Source organism: Miniopterus schreibersii, assembly GCF_964146895.1.
Source record: "Miniopterus schreibersii genome assembly, chromosome: 18".
In the NCBI taxonomy this organism is placed as follows: domain Eukaryota; kingdom Metazoa; phylum Chordata; class Mammalia; order Chiroptera; family Miniopteridae; genus Miniopterus; species Miniopterus schreibersii.
In genome coordinates, this window is record NC_138121.1 from 28,501,570 (window position 1) to 28,528,104 (window position 26,535).

The following is a 26,535-nucleotide window of genomic DNA, read 5'->3' on the forward strand; positions in this document are numbered from 1 at the left end:
AGAGGGTCTTCAGAACCTCAGCTGCGGGTCACCCACCTCCTGTCTCTACCTAGAGGCCTCCTTCGCCATCAGCATACCTGCTGTTCAGGGGTGCCAGGGGTGCCTAAGGGGCTCACCTGCATTGTCTCCTGTCTTCACAGCACCCCAACCAAGCACCTGTTTGTGCTCATGTCCCTGGGCCTCTGTGACAAATGACCACAAACCAGGGGGCTTCAAACCACAGAAGTTTATCCTTTCAGACTCCTGCAGGCCAGCAGGGCCATGCTTCCTCTAAAGGCCCCAGGGCAGGATCTTTTCCACCTCCTCCAGCTCCTGGTGGCTGCAGGCATCCCTTGGCTCATGGCCACATCCCTCCATCTCTGCCTCTGTCCTCACACAGCCTCCTTCTCAGTGTCTCTCTGTATCTCTCTGTCTCCAAGTCCCTCTCTTCTTATAAGGGCACCAGTCATTGGGTCAGGGCCCACCCTGATGACCTCATCTTGACTTAGCCACATCTGCAAAGACCCTATTTCCAAATAAGGCCACATTCACAGATACTGGAGTTGGGACTTCATTATTAGGCATAACTCAACCCATAGAAAGTATGAATTTTGAAATAAGATGAATTTTTAAAGAAGTGTGTCATAAGCTCCTAGAGTGGCTAACAGTGATCAGAGCTTTGGCTCTGCGATTCCTGGGAACCAAACAAAGTGGAATTTCGTGCTCCCTAGAGCTGGGCGTGACCCCGCAGGGCTCTACCCCCTTACTCCAGGCTCCCCTCTTCCCTCACCGTGAAAAACGTCCAGAGGGAGGTGGGTGGAGAAGAGAGAAAAGATGCCTATTAAAATGGCTGAAAACCAGGCTGGCCAGAACACAGGATTACCTTTGTGAGAGGAAATCAGGCGTAAAGTGCGGACAGAGCGCGGGCAGCTGGCCTCTCGGGGGTGGTTACAGACGTCCCTGCTACTGTCCCCACGTGATTTAACTTGGTCTCTGAAAGCTGAAGGTCGTAGGTGGGGCGTCGTGGTATTTTTCCTTGAGAAGCCTGCAGCTTTTCACTATCACTCTGGAGACCTGGATCCAACCCGACATGGAAAACGGAGTCATTTGCTGTGAAGTGAAGTTGGAGCTCCGACTTGGATGCTGGCAGCCCGGCTCCAAGCGTCTAGGAAGTTGGCGAGCGGTGCACTGCAGGCGTCCAATAGCAACCTCAGCGTGTGCCAGCTCTTTATTTATAATGTGAAAAGCAGCGAAGCACATTCAAAGGTGTCATTGAGGGAGCAGAGACCTACCGTATATTATCGGAATGTTATGGACTCTCTTTCATGAGGCGTCCTCGCTAAAGGCACGCAACCTTCCCAGCACCCGGACTTCACCGCAGACGTTACTGGAAGCTCCTTGCCACAAGAATCCGAGGGAGCTGATAATTTTAAGAAAATAAATGGTGGATGAGGAAAATAATATCCAAATACATAACCTCAAACCGCACGGAGAGGTTTCCCAATAGAAAGTCAGCATCTTATGGCCCCTGATTATTTCCTTGCTTGCTCGAAGGGATCCTGGTGGCCCCGGGTCGGGAAGGGGAGCCCAGAGGTTTCCTGCAGGGTGCGGGAGCTCTGGGCAGCCTGGGCTGGAAATGTGAGTCCTGGCAGAGTTCCCCATTTTGGCTGTATTTTGAGAGGGCCATGTTTTTTAGGATTCTAATCCTGGATTCAAATACCCTTAAAAGCCTACCATCAACCTTACAATCTTTTCCTTCTCATCAATTTAATGGGCTGAGCGCCAGCGTGGCAACCCTGAAGGTGGAATATAAGATCCTGGAGTTATGCTGGAATTCTCCATAAGGCATTTCACAAAGGAAACACCCAGAGCTGGCCCCACACGTAACCCAGGCAGGGCCCAAAGCACCGGGACAGCCGCCTCCCAGTCTCAGCGCCCGCCGGCACCGTGGCGAAGTGTCAGAGAGGCGCTGTCCTGTCAGACGCTTTTTATAAAGAGGAAACTGGGTTTTCTGAGCCTCATGAAGGGGGAGGGAAGAGTGATGTGTGTCAGGACGTGTGCAGGCCAGAAAGATGATGGATTTAACATGGATCTGGAAAGAAGTCCTGCGAACCAAGGAAAGTCGGAAGGGAGGCCAAGCCTCGGGAATGTTCCGAGAAGGAAAGGGGCTGGGGGCCGCGGAGGGTCCAAGACGGAGGGAGGGCCCGGCCATGTGATAAGGGCACCCACTGGGGTGACCTAGGGACAGGTTTGTGTGGGTCAAGGCAGGGGGCACTGCCTCCCCCCAGGGTTCCAGGAACGTGAAGGGGCCCTGGGCAGCAGCCCTAGGAAAAGCTGAGCAGGGCCCAGCCGTGCACAGCGCTCGGTGGAGACAGGGTTTGTTTTTGCCTACAGCCGTGCGGGGTCTGAAGGATCTGTGACTTGCTCTGGTGTTTGCTGCGTTTTCAACCCCAAATTCAGCCCTGGGAGGGACACGAAAGTCAGCACTGCTCTGAACGGAAGGCTGCCTTCTGCTGACCTGGCGCTGGGTTCGGGGAGGGAAGGGCTGAGAACCTCGGCTGTCGTGTGCCTGGCTGAGCAGACATGTGACCCAGGGGAAGCATGGTGGGGGCAGGGCAGGTGCCTCCCCTGGAACTTTTCATTCATTTATTTTTGTCCCTAAACACTTCAGATGTGTTTCCTAAGAATAAGGACAGTCTCTTCCATGGCTCCCCCTCTTCCGTCTGAAATCTCCCTTTGCCTCCCTCTTATAAGGATACAAAGGATTGCAATTGGGGCCCAGCTGGATGGTCCAGGAAAATCTCCTCATCTCAGGATCGTTAGGCTAATCACTTCTGCAAAGACCCTTTTCCCCTATAGGGTCACGTTCAACGTGTCTTGGGGGGCCCTTATTTAGCTTACCACAACAATTAATAACTATTTTGTGATATGCTTTGAGAATAGATATATGTCCTGTAGTATTTCATTAAATTTTATGGTTACTAAATTATATTTTCTCAATTCTACTGTGGGCTTTTTTTCCTACATGTGTTAGTGAGCATCCTACTGTAAGGGAGAGGTCTCCTTTCTCTTCCATTTATTTATGTTTTTGTTTATATATTTATATCAGTATGGGCTCATGGATTTTTATTTATTTATTTATTTATTAAACATATCTTTATTGATTTCAGAGAGAGGAAAGGAGGGGGAGAGAGAGAGATAGAAACATCATTGATGAGAGAGTCATTGATCGGCTGCCTAGCCCGCAACCCAGGCATGTGCCCTGACCCGGAATCAAACCCCAATCTCCTGGATCCTAGGTCAATGCTCAACCGCTGAGCCACACCCAGCTGGGCTTTATTTTATTTAATGGGCCACAATACATTGCTATCATTATATATTTTGCTGTCCAAATTGTCCCAGATTTGTCCAGTGGAACCTCCTTCCAATGGATTCCTGTGTCCTTTTGACATGTTCCCAACATTCCTTGAGAACTTCCTTACTTTCTGGCAAAAAAAAGAAAAAAAAGATATTACAGCTCATCTTGTTCTTTCTCTGCACAGCCCTACAGTCCGGCATTTTTCCTAAGAAGTCTTCTTTCAATGGCGAAGGGCCTCTAGTAACCAAGATCGGGGTGCTGGGTGTGCTTGTTGCCACTGATCGGCCACTGCCCTGGGACTTCTCAGTGGCTTGAGCGAGGAAATATGAGGGAAGGAAGGAGAGAACAGGGGATACACAAGACACATCTATACCCACAATCTCTCTAGAGTATATGTGCACACACATTGTATATGTGACTGTGAGTTCACGCGGACACCTCCAAGTCCAGTGCCAGCCACCAGGCTCACTCTGCTCTCTCCCTTTCCAGGCTGTAACCCTCTTCTCCATCAGGGAGAACCCTGACTCTGTTATCCTCCATATATTTACTTATTTGTTCAATCCTGGAACAAACAGAAAATATTTCAGAATTGCTATCTCACCCCAGAGTTCAATATTGCTTACATTTTTTTTTGTCTTTGGTCAAAACGCTGTTCAAAAATTACTTGGGTGAGTCTTTCCCCTCCTTAAATGTTATTAATTTGAAATATAGCCAGCTTCTTTTGTTTTATCTCTAATCTGTTGAGAGTCACCTCGCCATTTTTTTTTGAGTGTGTAATATATTAACATGGGTTCCATAAAACCACGCACAAGTATATTCAGAAAAGTGTCACACCTTACTTCATCTCTGCCACCGCATTGTCACTCACTTCCTGCAGATAAACAGTCTCATTAGTTTCTGGTTTATTCTTCCCATGTTTATCTTTGCAAAAATAAGCATATTTTTTCCTTGTTCCGCTTTCTTTTGCCCAAGAGAGAGGATACTACAGATGATCTTTTGTGCTTTTTTTCACTTAATGACATATCCTGGAAGTTACTCCATATGAGTTCATAGAGGACTGCCTCATCCTTTTTCACAGCTGCATAGTACTCCATTGTGTGGTTGTACCCTAGTTCATTCAACCACACTCCTGTCTATGGGCATTTAGGTTGCTTGCAATATTTTGCAATACAATGTTGCAATGAATAATCTTGTGCACATTCTATCAGAGGTGTATCTTGAGAGTAAATGTTAGTAATGAGTTTGCTAAAGCAAAGGTAAATCCACTTAGCTTATTAGATCAAGCTGAATTTCCCTCCATACAGATCATACCAATTTGTATTCTTACCCAAAGAGTTTGAGAGTGCCCATTTCCCCAAAGCCTTAACAACTGAATGTGCTGGCAATGATGCTTTCAGATGGTTGTACTCTGAGAGGTGAGGCATGATATTACAGGGTAGTTTGAGTTGCATTTCTGTTGTGAGTGATGTTGAACAACTTTCTATATGTATAAAGCCCATTTTCATATGGTTTTGGTGAATTATCTCCTCATATTTTTGCTCTCTCTTCTGTTGGGTCTTTGGTCTCCCACCCTCAAGTTTTAATAGTTCTCTCTGTATAGATATTGTCCTTCTACATTTGATATGTTATAGTTTTTCCTAATTTTTCATTTGCCCTTTTAATTTCCTTATTTTGCATTTTTAACCATGGAAAAGTTAAATTCTTGTTATTTTTGTTGAGCTCTTAGCTGATAGATTATTTTATTAAGTATTTTTTTTTCTTAAAGCTGTTTAAGGTTCACAGCAAAATTGAGGGAAAGGTACTGAGTTTTCCCATACACCCCCTCCCTTTACACATGCATGGTCTCCCTTATTATGAACATCTCGCACCAGAGTGGTACATTTGTTACGAATGATGAACCTACATTGACAAGTCATCATCGCCCAAAGTCTGTAGTTTACATTAGATTAACTCCAGGTGTCATTCTATGGACTTGGATTATCTCTCCATTTATTTGGTTCTTTGATTTTGTTCATCAGTTTTGTGGTTTTTCTCATATAGCTCTTGTACCTATACTGTTAGATTTATACTCAAGTGTTTCATTTAAGGGGTACTAATGTAAATGGTATTGTGGTAATTTCAAATTCCATTTGTTCATTGCTAGTATATAAGGGGTTAACTCTTGTACATTAACCTTGCATTCTGCAACCTTGTTGTAATTGCTTCTGATTTTTTGTAGTTGTTGATTGTTTAGTATTTTCTCCATAGACAACCATGTCATCTGCTGACAAACACAGTTTTATTTCCTGCTTCTCAATCTGCATAACTTTAGTTTCCTTTTTTGTCTGATCGAATTAACTAGAACTTCCAGTATGATATAGAAAAGAAGTGGTGAGAGAGGACATCCTTGCCTTGCTCCTGATCGTGGTGGGAAAGCTTTGAGTTTCTCGCCATTAAATATGATGTTAGCTGTAAGATTTTGTAGATAGCCTTGATCAAGTGGAAAAACTTCTCCTCTATTCCTAGTTTACTGCAACTTTTTATCATGAATGGTTGTTGGATTTTTGTCAAATGTGTTTCCTGCATCTATTAATATTATCACATATTTTTTGTCTATTGATGCGATGGATTATTTTAATTGATTTTGAATGTTGAACCAGCTTTGTGTATCTGGGATAAATCCCACTTGATCATGGTGTATAGTTCTTTAACACTTTGTTGGATTCAATTTGCTAATATTTTGTTGAGGATTTTTGCATCTATGTTCGTGAAAGATACTGGTAATGTCTTTGTCTGCTTTCGGCATTAAAGTGAAGCATTCCCTCTGCTCTGCCCTCTGAAAGAGACTGTAGAGAATTGACATAATTTCATTCTTAAATGCTTGGTAGAATTCTCCAGTGAACCCGTCTGGGCCTGGTGCTTGCTGGTTTTGAAGGTTATTAATCATTGATTCAGTTTCTTTAATAGATATCAATCTATTCAGATCATCCATTCCTTCTTGAGCGAGTTTTGGCACATTTTGTCTTTTAAGGAACTGGTCCTTTTCATCTCAGCTACAGTTGTTCATATTCCTCTTTCATGCTTTTAATTTCCATAGGCTCTGCAGGGATTTAATTCTGATCTTAGTTATTTTTCGTTTTCCCTTTTTGCCTAGTCACCCCAAGGCTTATTGATTTTATTGATCTTTTCAAAGAACCAGTTTTGGGTTTGTTGGGTTTCTCTAGTGATTTTCTTTCTACAATTTCATTGATTTCTGCTGTAATTCTTCTTATTTCTTTTCTTCTGCTTATTTTGGATTTAATTTGCTCTCATTTTGTTGCACTTTACGGTGTGTTTGTTTGTTTGTTTTCTTCAGTGACTCCAATTATACATAGTTGGTTCTCATTGCCTGTCTTCTGCTTAAGTCTCTTTCTTTCCTACACTTCTCGCTCTTCTACTTCATCTCATTTCCATTCCTGTTTTGGTTTTCGATTCTTCTTCATTGGCTTTATTCCATTTTCATTCACATCTGTTCTTGTTTGGGTACCTTGTAATTTAGTCTTCATTTTGTTATGTGATTTTGTCTTTTTCGTCTATTTCTGTCTTGAGGTCAATCGATGTTTACTTCATTTCTTCCTGCAAGTTTTGTTTTCTTTTTGGTGTGTATCCATTTTTGTGCTTAGTGTTTGAATTTACATCTCAAGGTGAGTTTCATATATTCCAAAGCTTGTTTGAGAATATCTAGTGCACTTCGAAGCGTTATTTTACTCCTACCTTCTGCTTCATTTTGGTGGGAAGAGGCAGTAATTTTTTATCAGATAAAACGTTTTGACCCTAATAATCTGCTTTCTTTTTATAATAGTGTTTTTCTTTTGCTAGCAGTGTCCTAAAACCTCAGTTCTTCTATCTCACAGAGAGTGTGTGTGCTCACAGAGGCACACACACACACACACACACACACACACAGAGTATTACTTTATGATAGCTCTGAAAGTAGTGGAGCCAGAGTGAGGATGGAAAATCTAGAAGCTTAGACCTCTAGACTATTTTTGACCCCCTTCAAAGGGGTCCCATTTTTCATTTTGTAGGTGAAGACCTCTTACATATCTTCATTTTATGGATAAGATTGGCAAGCTGGGATGGTTTACAAGACTCTGAGTCCAAGAGTACTCTGTTTTGTTAGGATAGCAAAGAGTCTTTGGGGTGAGCATGGAGAATAGGGGGTGTTCTTCCATGTCTTCATGTCTTGTGTGATCCTAAATTTCTCTCCTACTTTTGTTCTCTCACCATGCCATTTCCACAGGGCACATTCCCCTTCCCCCCCCCAGAATTGCCTTCCTGAGACTGCACCCCAAATCTCATATGCACACCTAGGAGCCTTTCCTGCAGTCAGGGCTCTGATTGATCAGGACTCTCTTTCTGGAATTTTCACATTTATGATGGATTTTCTCTTTCTGGGAGTGCTCTTATCTAGACCCCACTTCTGTTTTCCATGCAGCCTTCCCAGATTCCCTGTGCCCACCCTGCTTTCTGCAACCAGAGCTCAAGCAATTTCTCTGTTGGAAATTAGTGTTTATTTTTCTATCTGCAGGTAATTTTACATGTTTAGTATTCTCTGTCATGTAGATATGTTGGAGGCATGGGATCTGTATGGTTTTGCTTGCTGATCTGCATGATTTTTAGAGGATATGTGGAAAGATTCAGACTTAGGTGGCCGCTATTATCTCAGCTGCCAGGGAGTCCCAACCCCTAGCCCCACACTTTTTAAATAGGGAACTGTTCATACCTTGAAATGAGTAACCTTGGGGAAGTACTGAGGTTACTTTTGAATGAAAAGAGCAATGATTTTGGGCACAGGAATTAAATACAAGGGAATGTGTGTCCACTCAAGACTAGCCTACTCCATAAAGAGGCTGTGTTCCCTCAGAAAGGATTCATTGATCACCTCTTGACAAGAGCATGCCCGGGCTTTCTCCGTGAGTGCCCATCTGCTGTTGGCTCGCAGCAAGGATTGGAGGTAGAGAGGATGCTCCCCTTGGAGGCTGGGTTAGCTTCTTGCTTAGCCTTTCTAGAAGTTAGAGTCTCCAAGTGAAGGAGCCAGGATCACTCTTGGTATCCTGAAGGAGGTGTGTTTATGTCCCCACTATGTAGGTTTCTCTGTGTCTCCTTCCGGTTCTGTTGACTTTTATTGAATAAATACAAACTTAAGATTCTTAAGTTTTTCTGGTGGATTGACCATGTTATCATGAGGAAATGTCCCCCTACATCTCTGGTAACACTTCCTTCTTAAAGCTTAATTTGTGGAACATTTGTATAGCTAACCAGCTTTCTTTGGTTTCTTTCCCTCGATTTTCTTGAACTTACTCGGCAGGGTTATATTCAAAGTGTTTGCTTTCTACATCTGATATCTGGTTTACTTCTGGGTCTGTTTCTAAGATCTGTGTTTTTTCTTGGCTTTTGGTTATGCGGTCCTGTCCTTTGTCATGGCAAGTAATGTTTAATTGAATGCTAAACATGGTGATTAAAGTGCATCGTAGAGGCTCCTGTTGCTATTTTCCTCAAAGAGGTCCTACCGCCCCACCCCACCCCCAGAATGACCTTTTTTCCCACCAGGTGTTCTGCTGAGTCAGGCAGCCTGCAGCTCTGGCAAACTCAGTCTCCTTCTAGCTGCCCTCTGGTCCTTAAGGATTGTTGATTGATAGCTTGATGTGTTATTTTTGATCCTTCCCTTTGGAAGGTCCTGAAGTCTAAACTTTGTTGTGACTCTACTTCTCCAAGGTCCCCCATATATGCCATTTCCATACGACCCCAGAACTTACCATATGACCCCAGGTGAACAATTGACCATATCCTTGAAACCCCCACGTCTCCATCAGGCTTCCACTGATTCTGTTTCCCAGCAGTGGCCCCTGGGTATAAAGCCACAGGGATTCTCAGCCCGCTGCCAGTGCCTACGATCCACAGATGCCCCAGAAGAAAAGGAGCAGTGAGGGGTAGCACACCTCCCTGTTCCTTCCCTTTCCAAAGGCCTCCTCCTGTTCACATCACCTCAGCAGCTCCTGATGTCTTCCAACAGATAGTTCTGTGTCTATAGAGCTATTTGTTCTCAGCAAGAGTGCTGGCTTCGTGCTGGCTCTCATTCCCACCTGGAACCTGCTGCTGGGATCCTGAAGCCAGCAGCTCTGTGGCTCCCACTGATAGTGCATCCTTCTGTGAGACCTGGAAAGTGGACCAGATGACACTCCCACCACCTGCAAAACCTGGAACACTGCTTGTGAATGGGAAAGCCAGGGAGGTCTCAGCTCTGCTGAGATGCTTCGGGATTCATAATGGAAAGCAAATGTAGTGAATCCTACACTTCCCGCTGTCACAGAACAATGCTGATCACTTTCTTGTCCCACTGAAGTGTGCTGGACAGGCCAGGGTTGGCTCTGCCACGGGGTGCCATCTCTTCCTGCCTTGGTTTCTTCACGCCCGAATCTATAAAACCAGCTTCCCACAGATGTGAGGTGATGTAAGAGGAAATGCTTTGTCACTTGTAAATGCTCTCTGTGGGCTGTTATCACACTCTGGCACTGCATCTCTTCTCCAGTCCAACCGAGGCCTCACTGGTCACATGGATATTTTTCTCTGAGGGGGTTGCGGGGCCAGAGTACAGGGTTTCGCAGAATTGCCGAATATGGTGGTTTCCAGAGGGAAGGGATGCCTTCTGCATGCTCCCTCCAGATTGTGGCACAGGAGGGACCTTGCCTGGGACCTTTCACTGTCAATCCGGCCAGCTGCCTGTCAACACGTGCCATCTGAGGCCAGCTATAGCCTGGGTCTTCATTTCCTGTGGCTCACCACGGAGCAGGGACGGGGGGGGGGGCAGTGCTTGAAACAACAGAAATGTATTTTCTCACAGTTCTGGAGGCCAGGAGTCTGAGATCAAGGTGTTGGCAGGACTGGCTCCTCCTGGGGTTTCTGCAAAAGAATCCATTCCTCGCATCTCTCCCAGCTTCTGGTGGCTCCAGGCATTTGTTCGCTTCTAGATGCACCCTCCAATCTCTGTGTCTACTGTCCCAGGCCACCTCTGTGTGTCCTTTCTCCTCTCTCTTCTCTTATATATAAGGACATTGAATTTAGGGCCCACCTAATTCAGGATGATCCCATCTCAATATCCTTCACTTAATTACACCTGCAAAGGCCCTTTTTTCAAATAAGGTCACATTCACAGGTCCTGGGGCCTGGGCATGCCTTTTGGGGGGTCACCTTCAACACATTATATCAGGTTTTCAAACTCTTTTGATTGAGATCCAGAGCAAGGAATACATTTTCCATCTTGATCCTAAACACATCCACACTCCCACATCCACAGATGAAATACAATGATATTAATCCCTATTTCATGTGGCACGTGGCAGTATTTCCTATTCTGTATCTCCCCTTTCCTCTTCCACACCAGTTGCAAACTCTCTAAATTGACTCCCAGTCTACCAGTGGCCTGTATCAAAGACTTCGTTTGTGTGTTTTTTAAATATGTCTTTATTGATTTCAGAGAGAGGAAGGGAGAGGGAAAGAGAGAGATAGAAACATCAATGATGAGAGTCATTGATCAGCTGCCTCCTGCACCCTCCCTCCCCACTGGGGATCGAGCCCGCAACCCGGACATGCGCCCTCACCAGGCATCGAACTGCGATCTCCTGGTTAATAGGTCGATGTTCAACCGCTGAGCCATGCCAGCCGGGCAAAGACTTCTTTTGTGGGGCACCAGGCTCTCTGTACAGCACCTGACATTTCGGCTCCACACCTGAGGTAACCATATTAATCGGTGAAGGATGGTTGAAACCGGTTGCGTAAAGACTCACACGCAGGTAAAAATCTTAAGCACAAAGATGTTCGCGGCAGTGGTATTTGTAACAGGGAAGGATGAGGACATCCTCAGTGTTCACTAGTGGGGGGCCCTCACTGGATGTTATGCAGCCCCAAAGACCACGGTGAGAAATGGGTTAGAAACGTGGAGAAAAGCTCCCGACACAGTGTGGAGTGAAGAATTTAAAGAAGGATGTATACTTGCCCTGGCCGGTGTGGCTCAGAGGTTAGAGAGTCGGCCTGTGCACTGAAGGGCCCTGGGTTCAAATCCAGGTCAAGGGCACATGCCTCCGCTGTGGGTTCACTCCCCACCCCTGGAGTATGTGGGAGGCAACCCGTTGATGTGTCTCTCTCACATTGATGTTTCTCTCACATCGATTCCTCATCTCCCCAGTTCTACTCTGGAATTGGGGAAAAACATCTTCAGGTGAAGATTAACTCAGGGGTGTAAACTTCAGTACAATGCTACACCCCAGCGTCCACAGGGGCTCCTGGTGCAGGGGAGACATAGGTGTGTGTTTGCTGAGTGAGTAAGTGAGCAATACTCTGGGAAAAGACTAGAAAAGATTTCCTTCCAGTTCTGCATTTCCTCCATTCTCAGCACTCTTCCACTCCATGCTGGTTCTATGCCTTTCCTGTCCTTCCCAGCTGTCTGTTTCCCTCCTGGAATGCAAGCTGCACGAGTGCAAATCTCATCTGTCTTCTCATGACACAATCTGGAGCTCCACACAGCCCCCTGCGTGGGGCCCAGGGAGTGCTTGTTGAATGAATGAGTGATGGAATGACAAAATGCCCGGTGGGTGATGGTTTGGGCATTTCCTCAGTTCCCTGATAATTTGTAATGCAATTCATTGTCTTTCGAATGGCAGGAGGGATGTTTATTGTTCTGTTTGAAACAAAATAAAACTGAACTAAAGAAACTGCTACTTCCCTACACAGGTGTCCGAAGGGAGCCCGGTTCCTCTGCTAGACCCTGAGTGGGGGGAAAGACAGAGCTCCCTCCACACTCAAGTCACATGGTGAAGTGATGGCCCTGCGATGGCCCTCTGCGCACCTCCCTGAGCACTCAGGCTGTCCTTTCCTGAGCCTGAGACCGCAGCTCCAGGGCCCAGCGTTAGCAAGCCTTGTGGATGGAGTCAGGACACCAGGACCGTGAGACGCCACAGAGGTGAGTCGTTTCTTTTTCTTTCCATTTTAATGTTGCCACCAGCACCAATTCGGTGTGAATTGAGTCACAAGTATGTGATACTCACTCGCTCGTTGAAGAATTCCCCCTTCCTGATTCATATCACCAACAAACACCTGAGCACCCACCACAGGGACTCCAGTGTGTCTGTGTGCCCTGTCCATGGCCTGGATGGGGCACTTCTCATATAGTCTTGAGCTTGTCCTAGGCCCAGGGACAAAAGAACAGCACTGTTTTAGTGATGAGGGGGAGACAGACCCAAAGAGGTTGAGAGACTGGACAAAGCCACCCAGCAAGCGGGACTGAGCTGGACCCGGAACCAGGGCTCTGCAGTCAGGTCCCTCGAGGCACCGCCTCAGCAAGACTGTGCAGGTGGTGACCTCCAGGGCGATGGCCGAGCAGCCATGCCATTACTCCCTTTCTCCGGGGCTCATCCTGCGTCTTCCTGTTTTGTGCCTTCCCCTCTGCTCCCATCCCTCACCAAACTCAGGCTGGAAGGGGGTCCCCAAGGTGTTGGGTGCCCCAAGGTTGGGGGTGTAATGGGGGCTAAGAGGTCAGCTGTGAGTCATAGCAGGTGTCTCACCTGGCTGAGCCTCAGTTCTCACAAGTGGAGGGGGGTGCATCCTCTAGAGTGGCTCCCCAGGCCCCACACAGAGGGAGGGTCAGTGCCCCCGGGCACCCTCATTCATTCGTTCACTCAGCAGTGACTTGAAGGCTGACCTTGGTGTGCTGGGTGCTGAGCTGCTCCCCGCCCCCCCCACCCCAGCTCAGAGACTCAGGAAGGGACAGTGCTTACACCAAAACATGCCAGCCATGCTTGCCACGTGCTACAGAGCAAAGGAGGGAGTGACATTTTCAGCAGGAGCTGAGGAGGGAGTTCCAGGGCAAAGGTCCCCACACAGCCAGCCTACCCCAGATGCAGCTCCGCGGAGTGACCCAGACCATTCTGTCAGCGACGCGCAATCCTTGGGCCATTCCCAGCACGTATCTGGTTACAGCACCAGAACTCGGTTTGCGGCCGTGCCATAGAGTGGAAAAAAAGAGGGCATTTTAGAAAAAATGTGCAGTGTTTTATGGAAAAATCTTAATAATGGGATGCTGGGGGTGGAGGGCAGAGAGGAGCATCTGTGTCATTTGAGTGTGTGAGTGTGGGTGAACGAGGTGTCCGGGTGTGTGAGACTATCGGAGGAGGTGTGCATGTGGCTCTGTGCGTATGTGTGTGACTGGGGGGGCGCTGCGCAGCTGGGCTCATGGCCTTTGACTCCTTTCCCAACACGCCTCCGGAATGCCTCCTGCTTTGGCCCTGGTCACTCCGGGAGCTGAGCAGGGACGGGCATGTGCCCACTCTGGGAACAGAGGCCGCAGGGCTGCCCCTGGCTGGCTGCCATCCCCCCACGCCCTGGCCTCTGCAGGAGTGCCCACCCCCATGGCCCCCTCAGGCCCCTTTCCCTTCGAGTTTCTTTCAGTAGTTTAGCACCTGGTGAATCTTTGCTGGCAGAACTCCCTCTGCCTGCCTACAGTTACTGGATTCAGATTTCCCCAGGGGTTAAGCTGGAGACACACTCTTTACCCTTATTCTAAGATCTATAGTGTGCGGCCCTTAGGGAGGGCTTAGATAAGGGGGCCCCTTCTTAATGGAAAGCAGGGAACTGGTGGGCACGGATGGGTCGGGGACGGGCTGGGAGCAGGGACTTTTGCCTTTTGGGGGGAGGTAAGCGCAAATGGGTGAAGAAGCAGCTGTGTTCTCCCTGAAAAGCCTGCTGGGCTCTGGCTTCCGAACCTGCTGGCTGGACCGGCCTGGAGCCCCCACGCCCATGAGGTTCTCTCCGGCTCCGGCGATGGGGCGGCCGAGGCTGCCTCGTGCTTGTTGTGACAGTCCTTCCACAGGGCTTGTATCCATGGTCACCCATGGAGCCACACCCAGAAACGTCTCCCATGTGCCTGTATGTAGGTTGTGTATATGTGGTGAGGGGGTCAAAGTCCTGACTCTTTTGGGACAGTTATTGAGGGTTGAACTATGTCCCCAAGGGGCACGCTCAGTCCTAACACCCCTGTACCTATGAATACACGTTGGTCGGAAATAGTCTTTGCAGGTGTGATCAAGTTAAAATGAGATTAGGGTGTGGTCCTTATAAGACAAGAAGGCACACGTGGGGAGAGGCCATGTGGCACTGAGGCAGAGGTTGGGTGATGGATCTACCAGCCAAGTCTCACAAGGCTCACGGGAGCCCCCAGAAGCTGGGAGACACGCGGCACTGTCCTTACCTCAGAGTCTCCAAAAGGAACCAGCCCTGCCCTCACCGCATCTCCGGCTTCCAGCGGCCAGGCCTGTGGGACAGCCGGTTTCTGCTGTTTAGCCGCCAAGCCTGTGGTGCTTTGTCATGGCAGCAGGACACACATGCGACTGTCTTTTCAGGCCCTGAGTGCCCACCCAGTGCCCCCCATGGGGAACTCTTAGCCATGAAAGGGCCATCCTCATTCTGTCCCGTGTTTTCGTCTCTTCTTCTGCCCTTGGGTCACTGCATTCTTGTTTCCCATCCCTACCAACTTCACCTGAGAGGTCAGAAGTGTGGATTTCAAAGCAAAGGACGCTTGGAAAATAATTATGCTGCAGGGTTGCAATTTGAAATTCCAGTCCTCACAGAAAACCCGGGAAAGGAATTCTCTCCCCCCCAGAAATGCCCTCTCCGCCCGCAGATCTGAGCCCCCACGCTTCACAATTACCATCAGATGGTGGCGGCAAGGCGTTTCTTGTCGTAGGCGTTTCTGAAACCCGCCTGCTGACCTGGAGTATCCATACAGGCAGGAGCTGGGCTTGTCTTCTCCCCGCCCCCTGGGGCCTGGGACCACACCTGACACCCCGCTGGGGTTATGTGCACATCTGTAGAGGGAGAGAGGGAGGGAGGAACCTGTGGCCTCAGAGCTGTGCCTGACCCATGGGCTGTCCCCATCCACCGCTATCTTCCATGCACCTGCCCCAAGTGGGAGACGCAGGCCCTGGTATCACACTCTGGTTCCCACCCTGTCATCTGTAAGGGACCTCCGCCACACAGTCACCAGATACCAATAGAGATTAAGAATGTGTTCCTGTTCTGGGGCTGCTCCCACAAAGGCCCACAAACTTCTCTTGAAGTTCTGGAGGCAAAGATCTGAAATCAAGGTTTAGGAAGGGCTGGTTCCTCCCAGGGTCTCTCGGGAGGATCCTTCCTGGCCTTGATGGTCCTGGGCTGGTGGCCACCTTGCTCTGTGACCTGGCACAGGGCATGCGTGTGAGCTTCCAAGACCTCCGGCCACCGGTCTTTGGGACTCATCTTCTCCATGATGATGGAATCACAGCACCCGCCTAGCAGGATGATTCTTACTCTGCTGTGAGCTGGTTCGAGCAGAGACGTGCTCTCTGGGAGAAGACATTTTTGTAACAGATTTGGGAAGCTAACCCTGAACTTTCTAAACATGTTTTTGGTAACACATTCTCATTAAGAAATTTGGAAAACACAGAAAAGTCGATAAAAGAGCAAGAACAAAAAGACACCCAAAGATAACTATTATTCATGTTTTGGAGTATTTACTTTCAGACATTTTTTATATAACTGTGAATTGTTTTAATAGTTGGGATTGATTCGGAAAACAATTTTTACACAGCCCTTGGGAGGTTTGGCTGGGTCAGATGTCATAAATGGGCTTTATTTTTAGTGCAAGACACAGAAGTTTGGCAGTGGGTCCTGATGTGCCGGAAACCAGGCTTGGAGCTTGTGTCTGAGGACAGATCAGCACGTGGGCTGGTGCGGGCGCGCCGTCCCCGCTGGCCGTGCTCGGCCAGGTGAGAGCTGGGCCGTCGGCAGTGCCCGTCTGCAAGCGGCGTTGAAGCAACCACTTCGCCAAGGATTTCCGTCTTTTCTGAGATGTCAAGCACAAACGGATTTATTTTCCACCTCACTAAAACGAGTCAACCGGAAAGAAAATAGCAAGTCAAACCAGGCTAAAGAGATAAAATCAATGTAAACCAGTTTTCCAATATTTTTCCTCAAGAAGCACCTGAGAGAGACTTTGTGAGGGCCTTGACTGAGCAGCGTTTGCTCTGGGTCCCCAGCTCACCCAAGGCCACGTCCTGTTAGACATGGGGAAGGAATCACCTCTGCAGCAGATGACCCGGTGGGTGGAGCTGCCTGCTGCCGTAGACGTGATGGACAGGATGAGCGATGACCCAGGGACAAGGAAAGAAGAGGCTTGCTTTCCGGGCTGCGACGAGCCCGGAGGGGGGTGAGGCCGCGCGTCCGGTTGGTTAGACGTGGAGGGTGTCCCGTGGGCAGCAGCTCACAGGTGAGTCAGCCGGTAGATGCCCCCCGGCACGAGCTGGTGGGTGTCTGGAGTGGTGCCCGCGCACTGTTGGTCCTCACTGAACTCAGTTGGTTTTGAATGAAAGGAGTTGTTCCTCTGTGAGCTGCGGGCTGCAGTGAGGACAGGCCGGGCCGGGAAGGTTGTGGGGATGGCGGGGGCGCTCCTGAGTCGAGGGTGGGGCTCCTTGTGAGGCAGAGTCTGTGCCTGAGAGAGCATGAGATGTGTGCTGAGAGGAAGCGTGTGTGAGTGTGTGTGTGAACATGTATGAGAGTGAGCAATGCGTGGTGTGGGTATATGTATGTGTGGAACATATATGTGTGAGCACGTGAGGTATGTGTGCATGTGTGATGTGTATGCACATGTGTGGTGTGTGTGAGCATGGGGGGGGTGTGAGCGTGTGTGGTGTGTGCGATGCAGCCGCAGTCTCTCCTCCCCGACCCGCCTCACCCACACACTGCTTCCTCCAGCAATGGGGTCTGCGTGTTTCTTCTTGCTACTTGATGTGCCCAAGGGATCCAGGGAGCACTCAGCCACCCACACATCTCAGACCTGCTGTCCCGAGTAGGTCCCTGAGAAAATTGACAGGGAAGTTGGTCCTTCCCCTGGGGACATGCTCTGCTTTGGGGAACTCTGGGCTGTGTTGGTGGAGTCTGGGATCCCCAGTGACAGGCATTCCTTTTTGTGGTCCTTTCCACTTCCTGTTCTGCTGGCCCTCTGTTTGAAAGGGGCTCCTCATGTCTTATGTTTCCCTGAAAATGGAATTGGAGTTGGACTTCTGGTTTGCAGTCCCACTTACTGTATTCCCCTGAGATTGCAGAGAGGAGAGGACAGCAGAACTGCCTTCACACTTGTAGCTGAGCCCCGTACGGGGCTGGGAAAGGCCCATTGGAAGGTGCTGTCAGAGGTCCTCAGAGAAACCACCATGGTGGTTTATGTTGACCCCTGAGAATGCTTTTCTTGGCAAAGGGGTCAGGCATGTGTGGCAAAGTTACCCAGAATGCATCTGACAAGTACTTGAGCAAGGTCGGTGTGTCTTTCCCTCTGGAGCCCCTTGACCACCTGACATTGGGAGCTGCTTCCCCAGGCTCCGTGCCTCAGCCCTTCTTAGATCAGTGGCAGCCAGGAGCAGGGGTGAATGAGGCTCCTGGTCTGGCAGGAGAGTAGGCCGGTGTGGCCACTGCCCAGCCAAGTGCAGACCCACTGGGCCACAGTTGCCCTTGACCGCCATCCTGTCAGCTTCCACAGTCCCATCCCTCCCAGTCATGCAAGGAGGGTGGAGGACCCGAATCAGCAAGGCTAGAAGAGACTGACTAAAGACCTTGACAAATGGGCGATAGTGCCTTGGACTGCAGCGGAGTGAGCGCCGTCTGCCCAGCGGTCAGCAGAGCGCTCCTTTCGATTCCGCATACTGGTAGCCTGACTTCTGCTTCTATTTGCATCGAGGAGCTCGGGAGGAAACCCCTGACCTTCTCATCGGGTGACCCCACCGAGGTCATTGGTCCATTAACTCCCCTTTCTTCCCTGCCTGCAGCCCAGAGTAGGAGGCTGGACTGGTCTGGTTGACTCAGAGCCTGGACCTTGGGCTCTCTTCCTGGGCTGGGCCGGGGGATATCCAGCCACCTTGGCTGGGCCCTGCATGGCCGTAGGGAGACATTGTGTGCCTTGTTCTGGAGATTTCTGAAGAAGGGAAGCCCTGCAGACAGGCATCCAAATGTGCAGCAGTTAAGTTTCCCCAGTGACAGGTGACTTGAAAGAGTTTGGTTTCAATGAGTTCAATTAATCTGAAAAAACAAAACAAAAAACATTCTACCTGGCAGACGCTCACCTCCTTTGGTTGGCTCACCTCCTCCCGAGGGGAAAGCAACCTGCAGAAGCAGCTCTGGTCTGGATGTGCCCAGAGGCTCAGAGACAAAGTAGCCTTGGGCAAACTGTTTGGCACATCACTGCTGGGGACTGTCCCTGATGGGGAGGTGAAGGAAAGCTGGAGAGAGCCTGGCCTGCTTGCTGGCATGGAGAGGGGTACGCTGTGGGGGTCTGCACCTTGGTGGACCTGCCGCCTCCCCACCCTGTTCTCTTACCCCACCCCCCGCCAGCACCACATGAACCCTCTGCAATTTTGAACCTCGGTTTGGGGATTTGGCCGGTTTGTAAGTGGGTTTTCCACATGTGGTTTCCACAGGAACTTTTGCTGTTTAAGTGCTTTTCTGAAATATGAAATTATCTTTTCCCTATCTGAGTGAGCTCACTGGCTTCGGGGGAGGGCTGGCTCATCTGAGGGGGTCATGTATTTCTGAACCTGGAGGAAGACGCCATGGAACCCAAAGGTGCCGGGTCTCCGGTATACCCACCCAGGTCATCAGTGATGTGAGAGCCCTCTGTGACACTTTGAGACGACTATAGGTTTCTAACAAGGGCCCTGAGGAGAAGTTAGCATTCAGATGATAATGATCTCAGCTTCCCTCTTAAGTGAGCCACGGGATTAAACTGTCAACTTTAAATATTAAAGATGGGCTGGGGTTTAACATCCCACAGAACCAGGCTTCCCAGGAGTGGAGGAACAGCAGGGAGGACTTCTGCTCAGAGGCACAAAGGAGCCACACTGAGGAAGGGCACAGCTCCAGGTCACCTACCCAGGGTGCCAGAGGGCTGCCCCGGTCAGCTTGTGGGGCCAGGCCTTCGCTTCTGGTGTGTAACAGCCTCCAGGGGCCCCTGGAGGTTGGGCTAAAGCACCTCCCGCAGATGGCCACAGTTGGGCGAGCGGGTGGTTTATAGTAAGGGAGGAAGTGCAGCTTCTTCCCAATGGGACATGGAGTCATCGCTGGTGTTTATCTGTCCGTGTCCTGAAGCCCTCCCAAACCCCACAGAGCTGTCAACAGAGCCTCGTTCCAATCAGATAAAGGCTGGGATGGTCTGGCCAGAGTGCAGATTTCTCCCAGCCTGACTCACAAGGAAGGTAAAAAAACCAGGAATTTGGGCAGAAGTTATGATGCTTTTCCCCCTGGACTTTTCCTGGGCTCTGGGAAGTGAGGGATTTACAGCTAAGGCCTCACAAAGGCCCTTCCTCTCTCATCCTTCCCAGCACTTAGACGTGTCCATCTGAGAAATACCAGCCCTGTGCCCAGAACTCTGGGAAAGGAAGTCAGCATCAACCAAGGCCTCAGTTCCCTAAGGACACGGGCCTCTTGCCATGGGCAAGTGACAGGAGGGCCTACGCCTGTGCCATCTTAGAATTCTTAATAATTGTTGGCCAGGGGCCCCACGTGTTCATTCTGCACCACAAATGATGCAGCCAGCCCTGCCTCGTAATGTTGCAGTCCCGGGAGTCACTCCTCAGTTCCTACTGTCTCTCTATGCCCCGCCCTGTCTGTAGAATTTGGGATATGAACCTCTGTTTCTGTTCATGTTAATAGCTCATTTCTTTGGGTTGTCTCCTGACAGGATTGGCTTCAGAGAAGGGCCTTGTACTCCCAGCCCCCTCCTTTTGCACAGATGCCCTTGTGTGAGTTGCCACCCCCACCTCCAAAACACACTCTGGAGCCCATTCCAGGAACCGCAGCACACACTGGCCCTTCCAGTCCTCCTCCCCGCGGATGCCTCTCCCCTACCCAAGCCCTGAGTTGGAGGCTTTGCATCTCCTGCTTCTTCCAAGGGTAAACTCTTTTTGCCCAGATCAGACTGCAAAGCTAGGCTTGAAACCAGCCCTGTTGGACTCCAATGCTATTTCCCCTTCAACTATATCAGGGGGATTTTCAGTAAAGGGGGATGGAACCTCCATCCTGTCTTTAATCTCTGCCTTCTGAGTTAGCATTTTGAAGATCAACATTTCAAATGAACTCAGACCAGAGAAGAGAAAGACACCAAACCGTTGTTCCCTGACAAGATTAGTGGAGTGTGGCACAAACCAACATCTCCCTCATTTTTTTTCTTTCCATGGTAGATCTCCTTTTTTAGAGCAGTTTTAGGTTTCCAGAAAATTGAGCAGAAAGTGCGGTTACCATGTACTCTCTCTCCTTCCCTTCACCACTCTGCCACCCTGTTTCCCCCATTATTAAAACCTGGTATTCGTGTAGTGCACTGGTTATAATCGACGAGTCCACAGTTTACATTAGGGTGACTCTTGGTGTGCACATTCTCTGGGTTTGGATAAATGTATAAAGGCATGTATCTACCATTATAGTTCATACAGAGGACTTTCACTGCCCTAAACACCCTCTGTGCTCCATCTGTTCATCTCTCCTTTCCCAAAGTCCCTGACAACCACTGATTTTTTTACTGTCTCCATAGTGCTGCCTTTTCCAGAATGTCATAGAGTTGGAATCATATAGTATGTAGTCTTCTCAGATTGTTTCCTTTCACTTAGTAATATGCATTTCACATTCTTCTGTGTCTTTTCATGACTTGATCATTTCTGTTAGGACCAATAATATTCTATTGCCGACGTACAGTTTATCTGTTCACCTAGTGAAGGAAATCTGGTTCTTCCAGGTTTTGGCAATTTTGAACAAAGACACCTTCTATGTTTCATCAGCTTGCTTTGCTGTGACCTGCAACAGCCTGTGAGTTCCCAGGGGGAGGAACTTGCCTATTTGTGTCCATATGCCCAGCAGCGCCTACTCAGAGTGAGAGACATGGCAGCTGATCCATCAGTAGTTGTTGAACTGGGTTGGGGGGAATAGCATAGAGGGCAGATTCCGACTGAGAGGGGAGAGGGGAATTGGCTCTTATCCCTGTGGAGGGGTGGAGAGCCACACAAATGACTTTCATGGGGTGGGGTCAGTAGGAGGGCAGCCCAAGGGGAGGCACAGACCCTAAAGAGAGGCCACTTTGTCCAAACCCATCCCAGACTGCTCAAGGCCTCCCTTCAGATCTCTTGGGTTTGGAGACTGGGGTTTGCAAATCTCCACTTAATTTAAACTCTTCAAAATGTACATATCTGAGAAGAATCAAAGCGCATGTGAGTGACGCTGACATTTTTTGGTCCGTCCACTCATAATCACTTAGCTCCCAGTCTTCTCTAGGAATGGGGGGCAGACTTAGGATGCGTGACCATGACCAAGGGGGCAGCCTTTGCTGTTTCTCACCCAAAAATCCATTGTCCTTTGTTGAAAAAAGCAAAATGCTCTGCTTTGTAGCAGAATTGCTGAGTAAATAACAAGCCTCAGAAAGTTCCTTCAGAGCCTGGGGCACCACTCCTGGGGACAGTGCTGTGTGCTAGATGCGGGTCCAGACGCACTGGGTGAGTCACCTCCCCTTTCTGACTCCTTGTTTGGGGTCAAATGAGGGATGAGTGACCGGTTTCATCTCGCAAGTCAGCTGGGATTGATTGGTAATGACTGCCCAGAGCACTGGATCCACACTCTGTGGTGGATTAGACATGTCTGCCACGGTGCAGGAGTGGGACATTGGATAGCGCTCATGACTCTACCACTGGGAACTCCACGCGCTTGGGCTTTTTCTACAGGTCCTCCTGATCTTTTTCTATTTTATAATCCAGAATTGTGAGTTGGTGGGGTAGGCCAGGAAAAAATTTCTTTTTTTTTTTTTTCTCTTACGTGGTTAAAAAGAAGATGAAGTGGATTCTTTATACTTTTGACATTGACTTGTAAAAAAAAAAAAAAAAAAAATGTCCAAGGAACTTTGGGATCCTTTTATATGCTGCTTCACTGCTCTGCCTTTAGGCAAGACACAGAGTGCATGATGTGATGGCTCATGCTGGAGCTGGGTCTGCCTGTGAATTTCTGTGTGTTCTCAATGGCCCCTTCCAGGCTCAGAGGGCTCCTGCCTTCAGGTCATTTCAGGATTCAAGTCGCTAGCAGGCAGGTATTAGGATGCCCTGGTTTAGAAAAGGCCAGAGGAGGTGTCTGTCCATCCTCAGAACCATCTGCTCCCCACGCAGAGTGGAGCCCAAGGCCGGTGCACTGCCAGCCCTGAATGGTGACCTCGGCTGCCTGGGACAGTGTACGTCTTGATTCTTAGTGCCTGGTTGGCCCCAGCCTGTCCCCATGTGCTGGGGGCAGTGTTTTGAGTAATGTGTTCCCAGTCATTGCTATTCCTGACATTTAAAAGTGAATCTCCTGAGGATCATTAGGATAGATTCAAGTCATTCCTCTAGGAACTGTGCAATGATGTATGAATATAAGGGTGAAGGGGGGAGGGAGGGTCATAGCTGGCAGCTGATGTGGCAGGGGTGGGGGGTGGGTGCTGGCTTCCCTGAGCAGGTCAGCTGTGTGTGCACGCTGATCACGCAGCCTTAGCCCCCATTACACACCACTATGTGCCAGGACCAAAAGGGAAATGTAGTGATAAGTAGTGCAGAGCTGAAGCTTGGGGTCCATGGAGATGCAGGCGCATCCACCAGAGAGTGCAGAAAAGCCTCTCCTGAGCTGGGACTAGGCTTGTGAAACACAGAGCCGCACAGAGGGCTCTGTGCGCTCCAGAGCTATGAGAAGGCAGTGAGTCCCTCTTGGTGGAACATGACTCAGGATGACTTGGACGTTTTGGAGAGGGGGCATATCATCCAGCTGCTGTCTACAGCTATGTGGCTCCCTCTAGCTGGTGCAGAGGCTGTTCGAAAGAGAAGGCACATGTGGTGTGGAGAGTTCCCCCCAAGCCCTTGGCCCCTTCACAGTTTTCACAGGGACCCTCAGTATGTCCCACGCACAGCCGCCAACCCCTCTCGGTGGGGTGGGTGAACGAGAAAAACCAGCCACCTTCAGCCCAGGTCCGTCCCGAGGCTGCCGCAAACACCCTCCTCCTGTAGACCTGGCCGGCACCAGCGTCCTCGTGGTCCTGGACAGCTGCTCACCCGCACGTCTGCTCACACATCTGCACCTCTCGCACACATCTGCTCATGCACACATCTGTACACCTCACACAGGACTTCTCATGTACATGTCATATACACACTCACAGGCACGTCTACTCACACATGTCTGCCCATCCCACACATACCTTCTCATGCACACATCTGTGCACATCTCACATAAGTGCTCATATTCATGTCTCATACGTGCTCACAGACACGGCTGCTCACACACGTCTTGCACACGCTCATCTGCTCACATATCCGTCTGCACGCCACATGTCTGCTCACACACTCGACTGGCGAACCACCATCATTCATTCGCAGTGGTGTGGCTAAAGTGCTGCGTTGTTTCGTGAGAAGTTTATTTGGGACCTGAGAGTCTCAGGAGAATGGGCTCAGGTGCTGCCATCAGGGCCCAGGTGAGGGCCAGGGACATGGCCCGAAAGAGGACAGGCCCGCTATGAGGGCTGTTTATCTCTGTGGCACACTGGTGGACTGAGGCTCATGACAGGTGCATGCCCAAGCCCCAAGGGCAGTGGACACGGCTCCCCAGTTTCAGGCACACCTACACGGTTTTACAATCACAATGGCCATTTCCAACAGATGACAGTGACTGGTTTTTACCAGAGGACTTGCAGGTGATTTCCTGACAGGTGTGGGTGTCTTGGGGAAGATGCCCTTTGTCCAACTTGCACAACCCCTGCTGAGTGCCCCAGGGGTCCACAGCTGCCACAACGGAGCGCTGCCCTGGCTTCTAAAAGGCTCTGTCTGGCTGGAAGGGCTTCATTGCCTCACCTACGGAGCGGGGCTGTGCATCATCAGTTTCAGATGGTAGCTGCTTTAAGCCCCAACAATTTTCTCCCCTGTCCTTCCATCCACCCACCCCTAATGGGAGACTCTGAGGACAGGCCCTGCCCCTCCCGGCCCCGGGCTGGCCCACAACATTGGCTCCTGCTTCCCAGACTCATTTCTGTACACCAGGCTTTGAGTCATGCCTTGGAGGTACGCACAGGGGCACATGGAGGCCACTGCCCTTTTGGAGTTTTTGCTCCCCTGGAAGGGCACTCTCATATACACATTCATAGTACACACACTCACATATACACACATATACCCATACACTCCCAGTTCAAATACTCATACACATACACACTAACACATATACTCTTCGTGATACACTCACATACACATGCACACAGCGTTACACACACACACACTCAAACACACTCATACACTCAAACCACACACAGAAACCCTACACCAAAGTATAAGCTCTTTAATAGAGCTGCTAGCAAAGTGTTAGGTGAACACAGAGTAAAAATGAAATATGTATGCCTGGCAGAGCCTCTAAGGATTCAGAGGAGGTGACAGTTCACCTGGGTCTTGAGGGTTGAGTAGGAGTTTGCTGAGCAGAGAGAGTAGGAAGGCCAGAGCGGGGTGCGTGCAGGGAATGTGAGCAGCTTGGTCTGGTCAGGGCCTGGGCTGTGCTGCTCCAGCCTCTGTGGGTACAAGGATGCCTGGGGAGCTTCTTGAATGCAAACTCAAGGTTACTTCTCCAAAACTGGGGTGTCTGGGGTAAGGCCTAGTACTCAGCACATTTCGTGAGCTCTCCAGGCTATGGTGACAGTTGTCCCCTGGCCGCATTGTTAAACGTGTTAGCATGGGCTGTGATGGGGAGAGAGCGGGAGAAGAAAAATAAAATGAGGCTGGAAAGGCAGTTTGGAGCCAGGCATGACATGCCAAGTCCCCTGAAATCTTTCCCCATGCCTCGCAGGCCACATGAAAATCAGGGAGTCAACACAACAGCAGTGACCCACCCACTTGTCAAAGGTGGCCAGATCCCTCTGGAACAGGCTCTTCTTAAAGGTTCCAGGACTAGGTTATCTGTCCTCAGGGAGCTCATAGTCCGGGCACAAGCACCACCAGACCCACCCTCACTGTCGCCCCAGGGCAGGAGGGCTTTCCATAGAACACAAAATGGACACAGACAGGCTGGGGTGAAGGCTGGGGTGAGAGTCCCAGGACTGGAGCGTGGCCAGTCCCAGAGGAGGCTAGATCAGGCCTTGAAGGGGGGTCATGTGCTGACATAGGACACTTTCCTTCTCTCCCGAAGAGGTTCCTACCCAGGGCAGCTTTGTCTCCAGGTGACACTTGGCAGTTTCTGGAGAAATTTTTTTTAAATATGTTTTTTATGGATTTTAGAGAGAGAGGAAGGGAGAGGAATCAAGGTATAGAAACATCGATGAGAGAGAGACATCGATGGGCTGCCTCCTGCACACCCCCTACTGGGGATCAAGCCTGCAACCTGGGCATGTGCCCTGACCAGGAATTGAACAAGGGACCGCTTAGTTCATGGGTCAGTGCTCAACCACTGAGCAACACCAGCTGGGCTGGAGGCATTTTTGATTGTCACAACTTTCCAGGGTGGAGGTGCTGCTGGGTGGGTACTGCTCAACATTGTTTCTTATAGCTGCCATAATAAGTGACCACAAACTGGGGGGCTCAAAACAACAGAATCTGTTCTCTCTCAGTTCTGAAGGACAGAAGTCTGAGATCAAGGTGTGGGCAGGGCCAGGCTCCCTCTGGAGGCTCCAGGGGAGGACTCTTCCTGCCTCTGCCAGCTCCTGGAGACTCCAGGCTTGTGGCCTCATTACTCTAGCCTCTGACTCTATCATCACATGGCCTTTCGTCTTTGTGTCTGGCCAAATTTCCCTCTTCAAATACGAACACATTCTGAGGTCCTGGAGGTTAGGACTTCAACATATGCATTTGGGGGAAGGAGGCATGATTCAGCCCATGACAGATGGATAGGAAGCTCCAGCCTGGCCACAGCTACGTTCCCAGGCCAGGGTCCTCGATGGCTCAGTCACCGTCAGATCTCCCCCAGGGGGGATGCCAGCTGTTGGCCAAAAGCACTAGGAGTCTCTCACACACAAGGTTCGGCAGTCCGGTTTCAAAATCCCTGGGTGTTTACACATTCCTGTAATGAAGGAAAAAACCCGAGAAGCAAAAACCCAGAGCAATTATTCACTCTTGCTTTCTTAAGCTGCAGAAGGAGCT

At 49.6% G+C, this 26,535-nt stretch overlaps 1 protein-coding gene across 1 annotated transcript in view; it reads left to right on the forward strand.

Moving 5' to 3' along the window:
* The first annotated feature begins 12,118 nt into the window (after positions 1–12,118).
* ZNF469 (zinc finger protein 469) overlaps positions 12,119–26,535 on the forward strand; it is a 165,063-nt gene continuing 150,646 nt past the window's right edge. Inside the window, exon 1 of the mRNA XM_081118913.1 lies at positions 12,119–12,314. The gene's annotated coding sequence lies outside the window, so the exon portion shown is untranslated. The remainder of the gene's footprint in view (positions 12,315–26,535) is intronic.